The sequence below is a fragment of the Saccopteryx leptura genome, chromosome 5, assembly GCF_036850995.1.
Source record: "Saccopteryx leptura isolate mSacLep1 chromosome 5, mSacLep1_pri_phased_curated, whole genome shotgun sequence".
Taxonomy (NCBI): Eukaryota; Metazoa; Chordata; class Mammalia; order Chiroptera; family Emballonuridae; genus Saccopteryx; species Saccopteryx leptura.
In genome coordinates this window covers 26,811,996-26,832,239 of record NC_089507.1, presented here as the reverse complement: position 1 = coordinate 26,832,239, position 20,244 = coordinate 26,811,996, and the positions used below count along the sequence as shown (strand labels likewise).

At 44.9% G+C, this 20,244-nt stretch overlaps 1 protein-coding gene across 2 annotated transcripts in view; it reads right to left on the bottom strand.

Annotated features, from left to right (window-relative positions):
- C5H4orf19 (chromosome 5 C4orf19 homolog) overlaps positions 1–20,244 on the bottom strand; it is a 93,898-nt gene that overhangs the window by 6,928 nt on the left and 66,726 nt on the right. Inside the window, exon 2 of one of the 2 annotated variants that reach the window (XM_066387694.1) lies at positions 11,770–11,819. The gene's annotated coding sequence lies outside the window, so the exon portion shown is untranslated. The remainder of the gene's footprint in view (positions 1–11,769; positions 11,820–20,244) is intronic. The other variant, XM_066387695.1, reaches the window with a different exon arrangement.

The following is a 20,244-nucleotide window of genomic DNA, read 5'->3' as shown; positions in this document are numbered from 1 at the left end:
CAACTGGACAGCCACGCTGAGGTTGCCGGATCGAAACCCCGGGCTTGCTCCGTCACGGCACATACAAGAAGCAACTGTTACGAGTTGATGTTTCTTGCTCCTCTCCACCTACCGCTCCTCTCACTTTCTAAAAAAAAGCCTGTAGAAACTTATCAAAATCCCACTGACCTTTCTGAATTTAGCTGTCATTCTGAGTCTTTACTGAAGACCTGTGCTCAATAGGCGGTCCGAAGGCCAGAACTCTGAAGGCACAAGTATAGATGCTGTCCTCGGCTGCTGCATCTTAAAGAGGGACTACCCTCTAGTGCTATGGTGTTGGTCAGCTGTCTGCCTGCCCTACCAAACACACATTCCTCACAGGCAACGCCTAGCCCAGCCCATGGGCAGCTCACAGGGAGCACCTCATACTGTTACTCAAATGAAGGAATGACTGAGGGATAGGTGCCGATGAATGAGTGACGCATGTGAGATTGGGGAAGTTATTATTCCCATAGAGCAGAACAATTTTGTGCAACCCGCAGACTAATCCACGAAGTTCAAAATATTTTGGATAAAATTAAGTAAGCCTAGGGGCCTACTTGTATTTTTCATTTCTCTAGCATCCTAGCTAGATATTAGCTTAGTTAACAGCAGTTGTGATGCGAACTACAGTTTCTGGTCGTTTTGTGACACTGAGTAAACTGCATGTACAATTGTGCTTGTTGTACTGATTTTTTTTTGTTTTCAACTGCAGTGAGAAAAGTGTTGCGTAACAGTTGCCTTTTGTAGACCTAGTGCGGCCCGCCGAATGGCTGTGATCTTGCTCTGCGGCCCACATGCTGAGTTGAGTTTGAGACCCCTGCCATAGAGGGTCTACCGCTGTCCACGATCAAATCTCACACCATCCATCCCGTGGTCCAAAATAAAAGGCCAAGTGCAAGGGCTGAGAGAGATGGGAGGGGCTTTGGTTCCTCCCTCCCCACTTGGGAAACAGCAAGACCTCCCGTGTGCAATTCCAAGGTCAAGAATGATCTGCTTCAGGGGTTCTGTTCAATGAGCTTTTAAAGCAGCTGCTGGGAAGTGGTTTGAGTTTTTCGAAGTTGAAGTGCTTGGAAGAGAAACAAAATCAAATTAAACATTTAAATTGCATCTCCGTTTTGGAAAACCACCTTGCCCATGTTTATAGCAAACAGTCAGGATTTCGCATAACCTGGTCAGCAGGTGAAGTCGACAAATATTTCGTGAGTTGCTTCTGGCTACTGAAGTCCCAGACTCTAGAGGGGTGAATGGAAAGAACTACCGTGGCTTTGCAAAGGAGAGTCCAGATCACCTGCCCCACCCAGCAGGTGGTACTGAATCCACCGCTGGAGAAGGACAAGAAGGTGGGTCCTGACTGCCCATCTAATTCCTCAGCAGAGCCACGTCACCCTTTCTGGGCAGGCTTTGGAAACGACCCGGGACAAATTCTTCTGGCGTGTTTTCTTTTCTCCTCAAGAGGCCGAGCTTCATTGATTGTGGAAAACTTGAAGACTCTATGCAGACCTTCATGACCAGCACCATCAAACAGTGCCCTTTATGCCTGCTCCAAGCCGCTGCGCTGAGTTCGAGGTGTCAGCCCACCCAGAACCGGGTGTGAGGGGATATTTGCTTGCACAGTTGTGTTTTGGATCCCCTACCCAAACAGAAAGGGCTCCCTGGTCGAACAGGTTCCGGAACGGCAGAGTCAAGATGAACACACTCACAGTTATAAAAAGTAACTGTTTCTCTTTGTTTAATACAGTACTTTCCAAAATTATTTGACTACGAAATTTTTTCTTTTTTCCATAAGCGACTATTAACAACCAATGAAACTTGTATTTTGTGGAATATGTTGGGAGAAACAGCTGTTGAAATGCCAGTCCCAACCATCTGAGGGAGTGTTGTGCCCTAAACTGACAAGGCCACGTGGTGCTTGGGTGGGCGCGCCGGCCAGGCTGTGCCGGGTGTAAGAAGTCCGGTCTGGGCAACGGCTCGTCGCGGGCCCTGGGAACGCTGTTCAATTCCTCAGCTTCTCCATCTGCAGAATGGGTCCCCGACATCAGAGCTGGCCCGGGATCTAGCACTCCCCAGTGAACCAGCAGAGGGAGCTCCTCAGCTCGGTGCACAGTCCCCTCCTTGACCCTGAGCTGCGCCCCAGGCAGGCACTCCCGGATGCTGTCACAGGTGGGGGAGCCCGCTCAGCTGTCTGCCAGCTGCCCCAGCGCACCGCTGTGGAGGGGTGTTTGGTTCGCAAGTCCACACTCACACCCACCCGTGACCCCGACTGACAGAAAACCCCTCCCGTGTCCCGCCCCCGGGACCCAGTTCTCCTCGCCTCCCATCAGGCCTGCCGCTCCCTGGGGGCCGTGTGCTCGCCACTGGCCAGGAGGAACTGCAGCCCCATACCCGGGGGCCTCGAGACAGGAGGGAGGGAGTGTGGGTCACCACAGTGTCCCTGGAGGGCTCAGGGCTCAGGGCTCAGATCAGGGGGCCCTGAGAGGCGGAGCTGTGTCTGCGGGCCCTCCTTGTCTGGTCTGCAGGCTGCGGGGCTGCAGTGGGCGACCCGTGGCCCTCTGGGCATATTTCAATATAGATACATTTTAAAAAGGAACACGTCAAAATTATGTCTCTGGGAGCAAAAGGAATCGGTCTCTGAGGATGAAACGTCAGGGCTGAAATCGGTGTTTCTCAGTGAAAGGCTGCCCTGGGCGCCGCTCAAATGGTACCATTTAAAGTGCTGCCCGATGGCCTCCCCCAGGGTGGGCGCCGCTGCCCGAGGCGCTGTGCACTGCGCGTCTAAGCGCTTCCACTGCATGGACCCGGGGAGCCAGCGGTCCTGGGCCCTGGGTTTGCTGCTGTTAGGGTCACAGGACCCTTGACGTCTGTGGCTAATGTGGAGACGAGACTTCTTTGTCTTTCTTTTCTTTTCTTACAACAGTGATATGTCACTCCTTTTTTTCTTCCTGTGGTCCTTATACTAATATATCACAATCGTGTTGATGGATCTTAAAAACATTTCATATGGCCCTTTCCTCGTTTCTGGAACTGATAGCATTTTTTTTTCCTTTTTTGATGTAGTACTTAGACTCTGGTCCTTAAGACAGATGCTTCATGAACACTCCCTGTGGTTATGTGGCGTTTTCAATGACTCCACAGCCTTCCAGTGAACCTTCTGGAATGTACCACAGACAGCGCTAGGTCCCGCGGTTCCCATGAAGGGCGTTCCAGGTGCTTCCTGAGAGTTTAAAGCCCGCGCACGTGTGTGTGTGTGTGTGTGTGTGTGCGCGCGCGCGTGCGCGCAGGCATGTGTGTGGTAGATATGTGGGGTGGGGGGGAATTTACATGAATATTTGGGAAGATTCATTACACCACACTGGGATTTCAGCAGAGTGGTTAAATGTACAATTTAGAATTTTGGCTCCCAATGCCACCTTCACCACTTATTAGCTCTGTGGATTCTATGGCAAATTTCTTAGCCTCTGTGAACATCAGTTGTCTAATCTGCAAAAGTGGGACTGATGACAGTTGTCAGGATCACTTTGAAAATTAAATGAGATGAGAATATGTAAGACACTTACTATAATGTTGGCATACTGCCAGAACTTAATAATTATAAGCAGTTAACATTTGAGTGTTTACTGTGCATCGCGTGCTGTTTTAGGAACTTTCAGTTATTCGTTCATTTCAACTTTACAATAACCCTTTTAGGTGGAAACCAGTATTTTATGGATACGTAAGTGGGTATAAAAGCTATAAAGTGGTACAATTTGGTTATTATTAGACTGTTACTATTGTCTTGATTATTAATATTTCTTGATGCTATAACTATATATTATATAACATTTATATAATTATGTATATTATATAATTTTCCTATTACACTAATGTAATCTGTCTTTATGGGTTCTACTGTTTTCTGAGTCCACTGAATTGCAGAGTAAGAAGCAGTTTGTGATCCAGCACCTTTCGCAAGAGGGAACTGGATTCTCTTGATTTGGGCACCGACAGAATTTCATAGGTGTGGTTTTATCTATTTATCACCAGATGGCAGTATAGAGTGGTTATTTAATCTAATTTCAAGAGGGACTTGGCTGGGAAAGGTCTCAGGAACAGGAGAATTACGGCACAAAGAGTGTAGCTGTTTTGCCATGTGGCAGAGTTAGGGAATGAGTGACGTGGTAAATATTTCAGACAACAGTGTCACCTTTAATTCCTGGTGGCTGTGGCACCACCTAAGCCAGACTCCTCCAGCTCTAGCTGGGCATGAGGTCTGTTCAGCAGTCTAGCCCAGTGGTCCCCAACCTTTTTTGGGCCACAGACTGGTTTAATGTCAGAAAATATTTTCACAGACTGGCCTTTAGGGTGGGACGGATAAATGTATCACGTGACCGAGACAAGCGTCAAGAGTGAGTCTTAGACAGATGTAACAGAGGGAATCTGGTCATTTTTTAAAAATAAAACATCGTTCAGACTTAAATATAAATAAAACGGAAATAATGTAAGTTATTTATTCTTTCTCTATGGACTGGTACCAAATGGCCCATGGACAGGTACCGGTCCGTGGCCCAGGGGTTGGGGACCACTGGTCTAGCCTCCCCTGGTCGGCAAACCACAGCTTGCAAGCCACATGCGGTTTTTTGGCCCCTTGAGTGTGGCTCTTCCACAAAATACCACGTGTGGGTGATACCTTGATAAGAAATGTACCTACCTATATAGTTTAAAAAATTTGGCTCTCAAAAGAAATGTCAATCATTGTACTGTTGCTATTTGGCTCTGTTAACTAATGAGTTTGCTGATCACTGGTCTAGCCTGACCATGGTGCAGTCAAAGGCTCCTGCGGTTGGTTCTACAGAGGCCTCCTTTGACACAATGCCTGCTCATCAAGCCCCCCAGTAGGTTTCTCTCTCCCACCTGTATATCTGGACAATTCCGTGGGAGAGGCTGGGGGAGAGAGGAGCCTGTGGCGTGTGCAAAGGTCCAGCTCCTCCCCTGGGTGTGAGCTGGTTTGGGGACCCCAGCTTCCAGATGAGGGTATGTGGCCATGAACTAGGAACTAAAGATGAGTCACAAAATAAAGATGGCCCAATATGAATGTTTTGGAAGAAGAAACCCATTATTTTTATTTAAAATAAGTTCACAGTTGTGTTTGAAAAGGCTAAATTTACACGAGTTGTTAGAATTAAAAAGAAGGCCTACAGAAATTGTCAAGTTCTGTCGCTAGCTGGTGGTCAACCCTCCAGACACCTCACCAGACCCCTCCAGTCCATCTATACCCTTGGTGGGAACTGTTTTAGGGGGAAATTTGAGAAGCTCTGTTCCTCTTTTCTGGACTGGAATTCCTGGGGAGTAGGGTCCCACCTGGAGCAGACGACATGCAATTCCTTATTGAACAAAGGCTGGGGTGTGTGTGTGTCGCAAGGCGGGGGTCCTAGTGGACACGGAGTAGCGGGCACAGGGTACATAAGGAATGCAGCTGGGTCTCAGGAGCAGCCAATAACTGGCATTTCTAATAAGCTCCCGCGTGGTTATCTGGGACCACACTTGGGGAACCACTGTTTTACTGCTGTAGAGAAATCAGGGTGGACCAGGCTTCTCTGCTTTGCTGTGCTGACAGTTGGTCTGAGTGAGCTTTACTTAAAGGTGGTGGTGGTGGTGGTGGGGAATCCCTGTGGCTTAGGGAGTTATTGGCAGACAGTGAGGTAGCTACCATCACACCTGCCTCTCTTGGTGACAAAAGATATGACCCAAACCAAGTTGGCCAACATGATCATTTGGTCAGAACATAATTCTGGTCCCAGACTAATACCTGTAGTCACTGCTGCTAATTCCATCCCCAACTGGTAGTTTTACAATCTTCTCAAGTTTCTAAAAATGTTGTTTTTCAGAATTTGCTTTCAAACACGCTGTGATTTATGTTCAGTCTTTTATTCTTTTCTGGGGGGGGGGGTGTAACAGGGAAGAGTTAAAACAAACCAAGTGTGTAATAATACAGGATTAGTTTGAACAGCTGAAATGTTTCCTAGTTGGGGAGCAGCTGGAACCGACCTGACTCTCGCTGTCCGCTGCTTGTCTGTGCTCGGGTCTGCCCCTGCCGTCCCCACTCGCTCAGTTTCTCAGGGGGCCATATTGCTGAGGCACTGTTGCCCTTGATCTGGGTCAGTTCAGTGGAAGATGAGAAGACAGGAGATACTAGGGCATCATTTTTTCCTCTTGCTCTCTTTGCTTTGGAAAGTATCCTGCTCATCACAATGATGGCTGTGTCTCCTCCACAGCCTAAATGCCCAACAGCCCCACCCTCTCTGGTGCCAGTGAGACCATGGTGCCTCACCCTGGTTCCAACCGCTGCCCCAGCATCTGGTTGTGTGTCTTGCTCTGGGGTGGTGATGTCCTCTTGCCTTGACCATCTTTGTGTTGCCTCACTATCTCATTTGGTCTCCTGCTCGTCTGATACCTGCATAACTCAACGACTATATAACTTCCCTCTGTCTGAAAGGAGGGGCTCCCCTTCCTGGTTAGACCATGCCTTAATTAACACAAGTAATATTCTAGTCAAGGCTTTCTGGCTAAGTTACCAAATAGCATACAACACTACTGAACTCTGCAAAGCCTGGTGCTGTCTAATGCACACGTGGCTGCTTGCCGCATGCCTGACACAGGGCAGGGCACAGGGCGTGTCACTGGTGGTCTGGGAAGGGCCTTCAGCCCCTCCGTCACATCCATCCAATTCTCTTCCCTTTTTCTAACAAAATGAGTTTGTCTGATGTGCAGTGGAACTTCTGGATAAATCTAGACTCCTTTCCGATCTTCTAAACCCCTCCTCAGTGGAGAAGAGAATAGCATCGAATTGTGCAAGGTTCCTATGAAGATCACATGGTTTAAATGTCATAGGCCTGGCAAAGTGTGCCTGATAAGTGGCAGTTCCTAAAAACTGTCGGCTGCTCTTACGCTCATGGTTCTCAGCTGTAAGAATATTCTTTAACCACTGGGTGCGAGTCACTTTTAGACACTGGCTAAAAATGGGTGATGCTCTGATCAAATCCTCCCTGGAACCCCACGGGAGTCAGGGCATGTCTCCCATTCACGGCGTGTCTCTAATTTTGGCAAGTACTCTTATGTAGGAGGTCAGAAAATTCTGGAAGGAACATGAAGCATTTAGGAAAACTTAAGTTCTGGAAATGATAAGGACATTTTGGAGAAGACGGTGTGGAGAAAAGTTTATACGATACAGCCTTATAAGACTATGTATAATGATAGCTTCAAAACCAAGCATAGCTCTTGGTTAGATGCTTGGAATGAACCAGTTCTGGGTAATTCCCAGAATTCCAGAGTGTACAAACAACAAAGAGTCTTAGAGAACACCACACCCAATCACCTTATGTTAGGAATGGGGACTCAGCCTGACCTGCGGTGGCACAGTGGATAAAGCGTCGACCTGGAAATGCTGAGGTCGCCAGTTCGAAACCCTGGGTTTGTCTGGTCAAGGCACATATGGGAGTTGATGCTTCCCGCTCCTCCCCCCCCCTTCTCTCTCTCTGTCTCTTTCTCTCCCTTTCTCTCTCCTCTCTAAAATGAATTTAAAAAATTAAAAAAAAAAAAAGAAATAGGGACTCAAGGCTGGAAGCATAATATAGAAGAAAAACCAGGTTGCCCCATACTTGTAGGTGACCCTCTGTGTGCAGAATGAGGGTCCCAAAGTTTCCTTGAACGATAGCAAAAATAGTTTCTGCACTTAAAAAGACTAAGTAAGGTTCTACAAGCAGCTACTGGAGGGGAGGCAAGACATCCTGCTAGTTACCAGGACACAAAGTTTTCCTAAATGCTTCATGTTCCTTCCAGAATTTTCTGACCTCCTGCATAAGAGTACTTGCCAAAATCAGAGACATGCCCTGACTCCCAGGGGGTTCCAGGGAGGATTTGATCAGAGCATCACCCATTTTTAGTCAGTGTCTAAAAGTGACTCGCGCCCAGTGGTGAAAGAATATTCTTACAGCTGAGAACCATGAGCGTAAGAGCAGCCGACAGTTTTTAGGCTGGAGATATTGCCTGTCTGTTAAAGGACTCCTTAGCCCTTGGTGCAACAAATATTTCTTGAGCATCTATAATTATAGGCCAAGTGCTGAACTTGATTCCAGAGGTACGGAGAGAGTTTCCAGTCCAGCCAGGGAGACAGATACACAAAGAGATGACTAATGGAGTGTTACACCGAGATGTCTTAGGGTTGCCGAGGAACTCTGAGAGGATTAGGAAAGGCTCGTGGGCAAAGGTGAGCAGGTGCTGGTCCTGGTGGAGGGCCAGAGCACACTCCAGGGAGAGCAGTGCCAGCCAGGGGTCCAGGGGTGCTGCAGTGGGTACACTCCTGCTCTGGGGCTCCCCCTTTCCATGGGCACTGGCATTGCCCGGTTTTAAATAAAGCATTATCGCCTCTTTCCTGCCTGGGTTACTGCAATACCCTCCTGTCACCTGCATCCACTCCTGTCTTCTACGACACTTTCCACCCAGAAGTCACATGGTCTTTTTAGGACACAGATCTGAATCCTATCACTTCCCCTGCCTAAAACTTTTCAAAGGTGTCCAGTGCCCTCAGAATACTTAACAATGTGTAATAATGAAAGAGATGATAAAAATATCAAACTTACATACAGCTTCCTATATGCCAAGAGTTCATCTACACACTTTGCGTGTACAATTGATCCTCTTCATATGTGGATTCTGCATTTGTGACTTCACCTACTTGCTAAAATTTATTTGTAACCCCAAATCAATAACCAGAATGCCTATGAGGTCATCCACGGACATGCAAAAAGCGGCAAATAACTCTGAGTTGTCTGATGCACACGCTCTGGCTGAGCACAAAGAGGGCGACTCACTCCCTTCTGGTTTCAGCTCTCGTATTCTGAGCAAGTGGCTTTTCTGGGATCTATTTAGTGCCGTATTTTTTCATGTTTATGTTGTTTGTTGCTAATTTTGCTATTTAAAATGGCCCCCAAGCGTAGTTCTAAAGTGCTGGCCAGTGTTCTGAAGGGCTACAATGTGCTTTACAGAGAAAACTCATTCAGGAGCGAGTCACAGAGCTGTCAGCCCCGAGTTCAGAGTTGATGGATTAACTATATATAAAGTAAGGTGCCTTTATACAGAAACACACATAAAACAAAGTTAGGAATTGATCAGTTGGGGAAAATATGGTGACCACAGGCTCGCAGGATCCTAACCATGCGGTTCCCCTGGGAGCGACGGTTCACTGTTCACTAACTCATTGTTGGAAGTGACTGGATAGAATATATACTACAGGGACTAATGAGAATCAACGCAGAGGACTCGCTTAGAACAAACAGGAACCGTATACAATAAAGGACAGAGTCTTCCTGCAGCACGCACAACCCTCAGTGCACCATCTCCCTTTTCCTCCCCTGGCCACACTAACCTTCTCTTAGATCTTTACACTTAAGTTTCTTTCCAATTCTTTTCAATTTATGGTTCTTTCCAAGCCTGTGACAGCTTTCCTTTGCCGGCTGAGAGGGCGATTATACCACGCCCGTCTTACCTTTCACCTCGCGGGCTCAGTGCAACTCCCAGAAGGTTATTTTGTTGCTGCTGGCCTGTCTTGCCTTTGCAGCAACGCGGAGCCTCCCGCTGACCGCCCCTCCCCAAAGGCCTGCTCTGGCTAGGTGGGGTCTGAGAAGTGGGTTCGGAGAAGGAGGAAGGAAGTCAGGCATTTCATCAAGAAGGGAGGAGGGAGTGAGAAATGAGGAAGTCTGCCCCTAAAATGTGCCAAGTGCCTCGGAGGGAAGGAAAGGGCAGAACAGTGCACGTTGGTTTTAGTAACTAGGAGGTTAATGGTAAGAAGCAACGACAGCACGGGCGTGGGTGGCGGGGCGCAGCGGGCTGTGGAGGGACTAGGACGTACGAAGGGGGGTGTCGGGGCTCTTGGGCAGAATGGGGACGAAGCAGGGAGCAGCTGTAATGTAGGAGGATACAGGACTACAGGACGGTTTTGCGGAGCGGGAGGGCTAAATATATTTTATATGCTGGGGAGAGAAGAGATAATTGAAAGAAACTGAAGATAACAGAGGGGGTGAGGGAAAATATAGGAACCAAGTCAAGACCACCTGTGAAGATGAATTCCTCGCCTTGATTCTTATTTTTTCAAACATGTCAATCTATTTTTGAAACCTTGTTTTTTTATCAAATGGCCTGTTTTGCTTGTGATGCATGGAATATAACTTGTTACTAGGGGAAAAAAAATGATCAGCCACGAACCTTCAGAAGGAAGTGGGGATACTCCCTTCTTCCTTGGGGCCTAGAGGGAAAGGGGCGGGGCAAGCGTGGATAGAGTCCTCGCGGGGGGGGGGGGGGGGTAAGGCTTGAGTTCCTTATTGATAGGTAGGCAAGGCTGTCCGCCATAGGGGCCAGGAGACAAGGCTCAAAGTGTCAAGGGTTTGGAGCGATGTGTGCTGGAGAAGGGCCACCACTGAGAGCCAGCTGAGCAGTGCCAAGGGCTGGCTCCCCACAGCGACCGGGAAGCTGACTGATGCCAGGACGTGTAGTTCTTGCAACGTCTTCCACTCCCAGAGGTGCCCAGAAATCTGGGTAAAGGACCATCAGTGCGGGTTATCACAGTGGTCCCAGGTTGAGGTAGAAGACCATGGGATGCTGCTAGGGTGTCTGAAGCAATGGGCCGGGGTCTACAGGAGATAGGACGGCAGTCTGCCAAGAGTCTGGCAAAGGGAGAAGGGAGCGTCAGAGGTCCTAATGATGCTTAAATAAAAAAAGCCAGTGACAGGCATTCTTGAGTATGAGAATTTTGGACATCCAAAAGATGGTGTTTCAACACTGGTATATTAAATTTCATGGTTAATGATGTGGCTCAGGATGTAGTTATGGAAGGGAATGAAAATGGAATGTAAGCGATGATAACAAAAGTGCAGTGAGTCAAAAAGGCTTTGAGCCGATGGTATTGAATGATCTAGAATAGCTGGAAAGTTCCCAGATGATAGCAACAAGGTCGGGAAAAGACAGAGTAGGTAGATGACATAAACCTTAAAGGCAGATAAGCTTCTGAACTAAGGAGAAAGCTTGGCCATCTAGAATTTGCAAAGGGGAGCAAGAACACTGCATACACTACTTTCAGGATCAGCGTAGGGAGAATAGGCTGGTTCTACTAGAGTAAGATATACAACAGACCACATCCCACGACAGGTGAAATATGGAAAGGGTAAGGAGTTGGGAAGAAGACCCAGAGAGAAATATAAGAAAGTCTGTAATCCTAGGGCCTGGTAGCTAAACTTGAGAGTGTACTGGGATATTCTGGAGGGCTGGCATGAGCCCCAGATATCTGATTGAGCAGGTGTGGGGTGGGGTCCAAGAATCTACATTTCCAACAAATTTCTAGGCAAAGCTGATGATGTTGGTCCTGGGACCATACTTTGAGGATGACTATTTGGGAGGGATGGTCGTTATTGGAGAAACCCCAAGTTGCCTGGGGAGACAGAGTAACTGAGAATCTTTCAGTGTGAAGATTCACTTGGGTCATGCCTCATCTCATGTGTTTTAGAATTTGTATCCCCAAACAACAAAAGCAAAATAGAAATAGAGCTCTACTCAGACTTTAATGCCCCAGAGAAAAACAGGCCTTCGGGATTACTCTATCTACGGACTCTAATGTTTTAGGTAATAAAAGCTGTAGTAAAAGACCACATAATAGAAAATTTAACAGAAAGTAGGAAGTACAGACTTTTCCCCACAGCATTAAAAAAAGAAAAGAAAATAGCTTACCTGTTGCGGAGATTGTCCACTTGGTTCCTCCAGAAGTTTAACTTCTCTCCCTGTAACAACAAAAAAGTTGAAAATTCACACCTGCAAGTTGCCTCTATGTCACAGCCAAGTTGCACCAACAAAGTGACTGTGGAGAGCGTTTCCTGAGAGGCTCTAGGCAGCAATATGGGGAATGGAGTCCCAGCCTGGAACAGGCAGCCCAGGCAGACAGCTCTTTGCAATTCACCTTGGTTTGCAGCCCAGTTTCTGACATGCATCATTCAATTAACAATTTACCCAAATTCCAGTGTTTCCTCTATAAAATAAGATTGCAGTGAGATTTCAATAGCACATCATGTAAGCTGTTTATGACATGCTGGGCATGCTGCAATTGTTCAATAGCCAAAAGCAATTGCTCTTTATTACTGTTGACAAACATTACTTGGCAATACATCTCTTCTCTGATGTGTAAGGTTTCATAAGCAGAAAGACGTTCAAGGCATTTGCTTCTTGGAGACATATCAAAGTTTCATGTACAATATTTCAATGAAATACATAATTTAGAAAATAGCTTTGCTTATGATGAAAATAATGTATTGAATTGGAAAATAAAGCAAACATTTAAGTTTTCCCCAACTTCTCTGAGATTATTAGAATTCACTATCTATGCCTGAACCGTGGTGGTGCAGTGGATAAAGCATTGACCTGGAATGCAGAGGTCGTCAGTTTGAAACCCCAGGCTTGCCGGGTCAAGGCACTTATGAAAACTATGAGTTGATGCTTTCCTACTCCCCCCTTACCCCTTTGCCTTTCTGTCTCTCTCTCTCTCCTCTCTCTCTCTAAAAATAATATTACACACACACACACATATGTGTATATACATATATATGTGTACTGTATATGTGTATATATATATATAATTCACTATCTCTATACACAAATTATTTGAAAAATGCTCTTATCCTACAAGCTACTCCCTTGTTAAGAAACCTTAAGTAATTCTGTATTGCCTACCAAGTCTTTAGTGAACTCAGCTAAGCATTCGATGTCTTTCACAATATGGCACCAATGGGCTCCCAAGATCATCTCTGAAACTCCCTGAGCCGTTCCTATTTCCAGCCGTTGTAGATTTTTCACTATTTTCTAAACACGTCTACACTTTTCTGTTTCTATGCCTTTGCACATATTATCCCCCCCCACCCCTCACTGGCTTGCCACCATGCCCATTGATATTTTGCAAAATTCTACTGATCCTTCAAAACTTATTTCATCTCTAGTCAGATAGCTCAGTTGATTAGAGCATCGTCCCGACATGCTGAGGTTGTGAGTTTGATCCCCAGTCAGGGCAAATACAAGAATTAACCAATGACAGTAGGAATATGTGAAACAACAAATCAATGTTTCTCTCTCTCTCTGTCTCTATCTCTTCCCCTCTCTATAACTCAATCAATCAATAAGTAAATTTTAACAAATAAAAATAAAATAAAATAAACTTATTTTACACACCAGTTCCTTTATGAAGATTTTTTTTAAAAAAAATCCCAACTAAAGGTAATTATTCCATTCTTTTCATTTCTGTCGGATCTTTGGGCCTCTTGGATGGTCTGCTCACTTTCTGCCTTAGATGACAGTACTTCACTTGTATCACATTCCCTCCACTAGACTGTAAGCTCTTAGCACGGGAGCGTCATGGCTTCATCATGTGTATCTACACGTTGTACTTCTTTACACAGTGACTACTTTCAGTTGGTACATTTCATGTCTTTTAAAAATCTGACTTAATATCATTGACCATTTTAAATGCTTAATACCAATGTATAATACTATAAAATAACCGTGTACATATTTTGTCAAATCCAAGATGTGCATGTCTTCATTTACCTTTTAACATCATTAAAACTGGAATGTATCTTACAATCACTGGCACATCGTGGTTAAATCTGCAGCACTGTTTTCTTTTTTTTGTGTGAGCATAAGATGATGGTATATGTTATAATGGATGATATCTAATATTCAATGAAACATGGTATTTTAATCCTATACTATAGTTTTTATTTAAGAAATATATTATGCATAAGTTTTACTAAAAATATCCTATATTAAATGAATTTCTACCTTGATTACAATTATACAAAAAGTGTTAAGACATGGTCTATTTACCCAAGTACCTTCTAAGATGAAAACCCTTATAATATCCAGAGATATAGTAAGAATTGTATAAGCTCTAAGCATGAGAAAGATCATGTATCAAAACAAAAACAAAAACCAGAAAAAAAAAAGTCACTTCAAAGAAATTCCATTTTTTTCTTAGGATGACTTTTTGAGATAATAAATGCTTTCCAAAGGAAGTATTCTTGGTACACTTGCTTTGCTGGTGCTTTAGGGCCATGACTGATTTGTTGGTCAAGCTAGTTTAACATTACATGGGGTTGTACACATTGAGGACCCAATGACTGGTACAGCTATTCAGTGCTAAGCATCATGGGAGTTTGGGAGAAAAAGCAGTTCTAATGAGGCTGACTGCCAGGAAAGAGGGTGAAGAAATGGGGCCATAAGAGATGGGTAAAAATTAGTTAGGCAAAGAGAACAGTTTTAGTAAAAGCAAAGGGGTAAGAAAGAATATGAGGTGGACAAAAGAGAATGGAGGGACTCATTTTGTGGATTTGGGGGATGGATATGGCCCATGTGGGCCGGTTACTGAGGGTCTTAAAAATAGGCCCAGACCAAACATGACACGACTGGCAAAGGGAGGAAGTTCTTGAGCAGGGAATAACAGAACGGTGGCAGTATATCAGAAAGCCTCAGCAGCTAGTACTGTAGTAAACTGGGCAGATGGAAAGGGTTAGGTACGGAGAGACTTGCGAGGGTAAGTACTTTGAATTAAGTGAAAGATGAAAAGGGCCGGCTGTGTGGTGGATTCAAAGCGAATCCAGAGGAAAAAGCAAATTTGGAAATCTATTTTTTTCAAGCTTTCATTGATTTTTCAAGTCAAACATTACTTTCTACTATCCCTGGTTTCTCTTAGCACATTGGTTTATAGATTTATCATCTATAGTGTCATGGAAAAATGTTGTTGCCTCACTGCCTGTTTCCTTATGCATAAAATGATATTATAATAGTACCTTTTTCAGAGAGTAGTTAGGATTAAGCGCAAGCACACAGTAGCGTATCAAGCACAGAGGTTGGCACAAATGGCAATCTCAACAGGGTCAGCCATGATGTTTCCCTTTATCATCGTCTTCATTATCATCATCGTCATCATCACCTCTTAGTTTTTCTCCCCCCTGCCACTACACTAAAGGTTCCTTGATTCCCATGATTGCCTCTCATCATTTTTGTCTCTTCAGAAAGGAACACAAAGTAGGATTTCTGCTAATATGTACTGAATTTTAAGGAGAGAAATGCCAGAAATCCATGAAAGCAGGAATCTGTGTGACAAAAGAAGGAACGATTAGAGTTATTCTTATTCTGGGAGGCTGACCGGCAGGAAGAACGGAGGTTCCGTGAACAGGGAAGCTGGAAGGAGAACCATGTGCAGTGTTTGCAAGATCCCGAATTCCAGTTAGCCTACTGAGCTGACGTGGTCGGTGCGGAGATGACAAGAGAAAGGTGGCAGACGGAGCAAATGTATCCAGCCACCTTCCATGAGAAGAATAGAGGGGCATAAACTTACAGAGAGAGCAAAAGAGGGGATAAAACCGAAAGTCCATGAATGTGAAGTAACTGACCTGGTAAGTCAGCTGCGTAGATAATCAAGAACTAGCTCAATATAGACCACAGAATTCTTAAAGGCATTACGAAGGTAGGGGTGAACAGGGGAGGACTAAAATCAGGATCATTTGGAAGGTGTTTAAGAAGCAGTTAGGTTCCTAAATCCCTTTCGGGACTCCAGCTTTGGAGTGGTTTCCACTCTTTGTCCCAACAGAAGAATGTAAGTATGGTGTCTAGAAAGAGTAAAACAGGGGTTCTGGGCCAGGACCACGGTAGACAACACAGAGCAGAGGGCGAGGGCTCCGAGCCCCAAGCCAGGTGGTGAAGTGCATGCGTGACTATGAAATGCCGAGACCCTAGCTTGCCCTCCCAACCCTGGCCCCCTTCAATCTGGGAATGCTGGCAACCTCCCTCTCATTGTCCTCCACACACCTGAGTAAAGACTTTAACAGGAAAGAGATGGAAACCAACCAACCAATAAACAAGAACAACAACAGAACTCTTGAAACAAAAAGTAGGGAGGAAAAAAACAAACAAAAGCAAAGCAATTGACAATAATAATCTTCACCATGTCACCTGCATCCAAAAAGAACCAAAGGCTATTAAATTAGAGAACAACAACAAAAAATCTCTTGGAAATTAAAACAAGACAGCAAAGCTCTGGCTGGATAGCTCAATTGTTTAGAGCACTGTCCAAAGAGCAGAGGTTGCTGGTTCAATCTCTAGTCAGGGCACGTACAGGAACAGGTTGATGTTCCTGTCTCTCTCTCCCTCCCTCTCTCTCTCCCTCTCTCTCTTTCTCTCCCCCCCCTCCCTCTCTTGCTGAAGTCAATAAATAAAAAAAAATTAAACAAAACAAAACAAGACAGCAAAGATGAATATTTAAATAGAGAATCTAGAATAAAAAGGTGAGGAAATCTCACATAAAGTAACAAAGGGAATAAAGATGTAGAAAATCAAATAAAAAAGACAAAACATTGCAGGACCTCCCAGGAGGTCCAATATCCGTATAATAGCAATTCTATAAAGAGAGAACAAACAAAAGATGGGAAGAACTTTCTCAATAAAATAATTTGAGAAAATTCCACAAAATGGGAGGATATGTTTTCAGACAAAAGCCCTCACCAAGTGATAAAACGTATAAAAATGGACTCAATGCCAAGATACATCATTGAGACATTTCAGTTGTGAGTATACAAAATACTGAACAAATGAAAAAAGGGGCCCCTTGTTACCTCTGGAGAAAAGTGGAGATCTTACAAGCCTCCAGAAAAAACAAAACAAAACCAAAACCTGATGTCAACTAGTGTCACTCCAATAAGATTAATTACATTTTTTTAATAATATAAAAAAGATTCACTCAATTTAAAAAAAATACAGAAACCCAGATTACATACAAAGAGCTGGGAATCAGAATGGTCTTGAACTTCTTAAAGAAACACACACACGCACAAAATCTAAACCTGGCCAAACTACCAATGAAGGGAGAGGGTAGGTTAAAGCTATTTTCAGATATAAAACATTTACCATCCCTATACCTTCCCCTTATGGGAAGGAGGCTACTGGAAGAAGTAACAACCAGAAAGGGACAGCAGGGACTACAGGAAATTGAGCGTTAACCACGAGAGATATACCAGTGTCCCAAGATGACTGTGACCAGAGATCTCAGAATGCCAGCAGTGTGCACAGTGAAAGGACAACTCGTGCAGACTGGAGAAGGTAAGAAGACTCTGGACGGTTCTTTCTTGGGGGTTTATTATTATTATTTTTGTAGTTTCTAAGGTTTTTTTTTCTTCCTTTTTCTTATTTTAAGTGAGAGGAGGAGAGATAGTAAGACACTGCACATGAGCCCCTGACTGGGATCCCCTGATGCTTGAATCAACTGAGCTATTTTTAGCACCTGAGGCTGATGTGCTTGGACAAACGGAACTATCCTCAGTGCCCAGGACAGAAGCTCAAACCAATAGAGCTACTGGCTGCAGGAGGGGAAAAGGGAGAGAAGGGGGAGAGGGGGGGAGAGAAGCAGATTGTTGCTTCTCATGTGTACCCTGACTGGGGATCGAACTCAGGATGTCCATATACACCAGGCTGATGCTCTATCCACTGAGCAACTGGCCAGGGCCTTCGAAGTTTATTTTTAAAGAGATGAAACTGGTAGAATAACTGAAGTGTCTTAAAGAGAAACATTTATATGACAGGGAAAGAACTGGGGGGTCAAATCAGTGGTAAGTATGCAGAATACTGAACAAATGAAAAAAAAAAAAGCTATTCGTGACCGCCACAGAAAAAGCTCTGTAAGGACAGAAATATAATTCTCTACCTGTTTTACCTGTGCGTAGCATGTACACGTTATAATAAATACATTCATCTACCTGAAACTGGAGGCACTCCCCCCCCTCCTCCAGGTGCATTGCCTTTGCCTTCCCTCTCCTGAGCTCCAGGGGTCCTTCTTTTGCTTCTATTACTTGTTTCCTGAGCCCATGTAGCCTGGCTGGCTCACTTCTATAACTTCTGTCACTTTCTAAATAAACTTGCTCTTATAATTGAAAAAAAAATACTGGAAGTGGGTGTTCAGTAAGGAAGGGGGACATTCTTTGTGTGTGGTGGGGCAGGGGATAGAAACTGAATCAGCTTCTGTAGGAGAAGATGATGCCTAAAACTGAAAATACAATCAAGAGGTGGTAATAGAAGCCGTCATTCAGAGAAATGATATTTAGAGGCAAATAACCAAAACAATCAGCTAAAAAGTGATGTCCTTTGAAGAAAGAAATGAGAAATGTGCTCACAAGTGATCAGTGTGAAGTGATTCATTTGAAGATCAATCTAGTCAGAAGAGCAAAGTTCTGAGAAAGGTAAACTAGATGACAGAAAGCAAAAACAATAGGCCTGACCCGTGCTGGCGCAGTGGGTAAAGCATAGACCTGGAACACTGAGGTCGCCGGTTCGAAACCCTGGGCTGGCCTGGTCAAGGCACATATGGGAGTTGATGCTTTCTGCTCCTCCTCCCTTCTCTCTCTCTCCCCTCTCTCTAAAATGAATAAATAAAATCTAAAATAAATAGGTAAAATTAAAAGTTAAAAAAAAGAAACTATGAGAAAAAAAAAAAGAAAGCAAAAACAATAATGCTTTTGAAAATGCTGACTCACATCCATTTATTTAACCTACATTAATTATTCAATTTCTAGTGCTGTGGGCCAGGCCATGTGCTCACAAGTGATCATAACAGGATGAGTAAGACATATAAAGCCTACAGCCGAGGGAGGTAGGCAAAACAGAAACAAATAACAATGAGCCAGTGATATAATTGAGCTTACAGGCAAAGTATTATGAAAATGTGGGTACCAGCAATCAACCTTTCAGAAGAGTCTAGGGCTGCACAGTCCGGTATGTTACCTACTAGCCAAATAGCCACAAGTGGTTATATAAATTTAAATTATTTAAAACTAAACATGAGCCCTGGCTGGTTGGCTCAGCGGTAGAGCGTCGGCCTGGCGTGCCGGGGACCCGGGTTCAATTCCCGGCCAGGGCACACAGGAGAAGCGCCCATTTGCTTCTCCACACCCCCTCCTTCCTCTCTGTCTCTCTCTTCCCCTCCTGCAGCCAAGGCTCCATTGGAGCACAGATGATCGGGGCGCTGGGGATGGCTCCTTGGCCTCTGCCCCAGGCGCTAGAGTGGCTCTGGTCGCGGCAGAGCGAGGCCCCAGAGGGGCAGAGCATCGCCCCCTGGTGGGCAGAGCGTCGCCCCTGGTGGGTGTGCCGGGTGGATCCCGGTCGGGCGCATGCGGGAGTCTGTCTGACTGTCTCTCCCCGTTTCCAGCTTCAGAAAAATACAAAAAAAAAAAAAAATACAACAAAAAAAATAAAACTAAACATGTTAAAAGTTCAGTTCCTTCATTACACCAGCCAGCTCGATTGCAAATGCCCAAAGCCACATGTGGCTAGTGGCTACCGTACGGGATAGTATAGATCCAGGACATTTCCTGACTGCACAAAAGTTGTATTGGATGGTGCTGGTCTAGAGGTTCTTTTCTTTTTTTAATGTTTTTAATTTTATTTTTCAATTATAGTTTACATTTGATATTACTGGTATTTTGTATTAGTTTCAGGTGTACAGCACAGCGGTTAGACAATCACATACTTTACAAAACGGTCCCCCCAAGTATTTCAAGAATCCACCTGGCACCGTACATAGTTACTACAATATTATTGACTAGATTCCCTATGCTGTACTTTATATAACTATTTTCTGACTGCCAAATTGCGCTCTTTCATCCCTTCACCTTTTTCACCCAGCCCCCACTCAACAGCAGCTCGTAAATGGTGACTTTTTTTTACTGGCATATTCCAGTACATTAAAGCCCCGAGGGAACCGCATGCCATGGATCTATTAGTAAATAGAGCCTTACAGAGCTTGATATTTAACCAGCTAAGTTATCTGTACAAGGAATGGAATTTTTACTCTGCAAGAGATTTAGTTTCCAAGTGGAGCCACCCCTGGAACTAGGAGCGGGACTTCTTACATCGCCTGACGCTGTTCCGTCACCAGCAGATGTTGGGGGCAAACGCTGTTGCTGGCCAGGGGCCCCGCGGGGCTCTGGGCAAGCTCGTCGGCACCCTGGGAAGCAGGGAGAGTCCTGGAGAACTCAGAAACGCCTGAGTTTGGGTGTTCGCTCCACTACGGACTGGCTATGTGACCCTGCGCAAATCTCTCCATTTCTCTGGGCATTGTGGGGTTTTTTTCAGATGTGAAGTGTATAGATAGTGCTTGAATCAGGACAAGCAGGG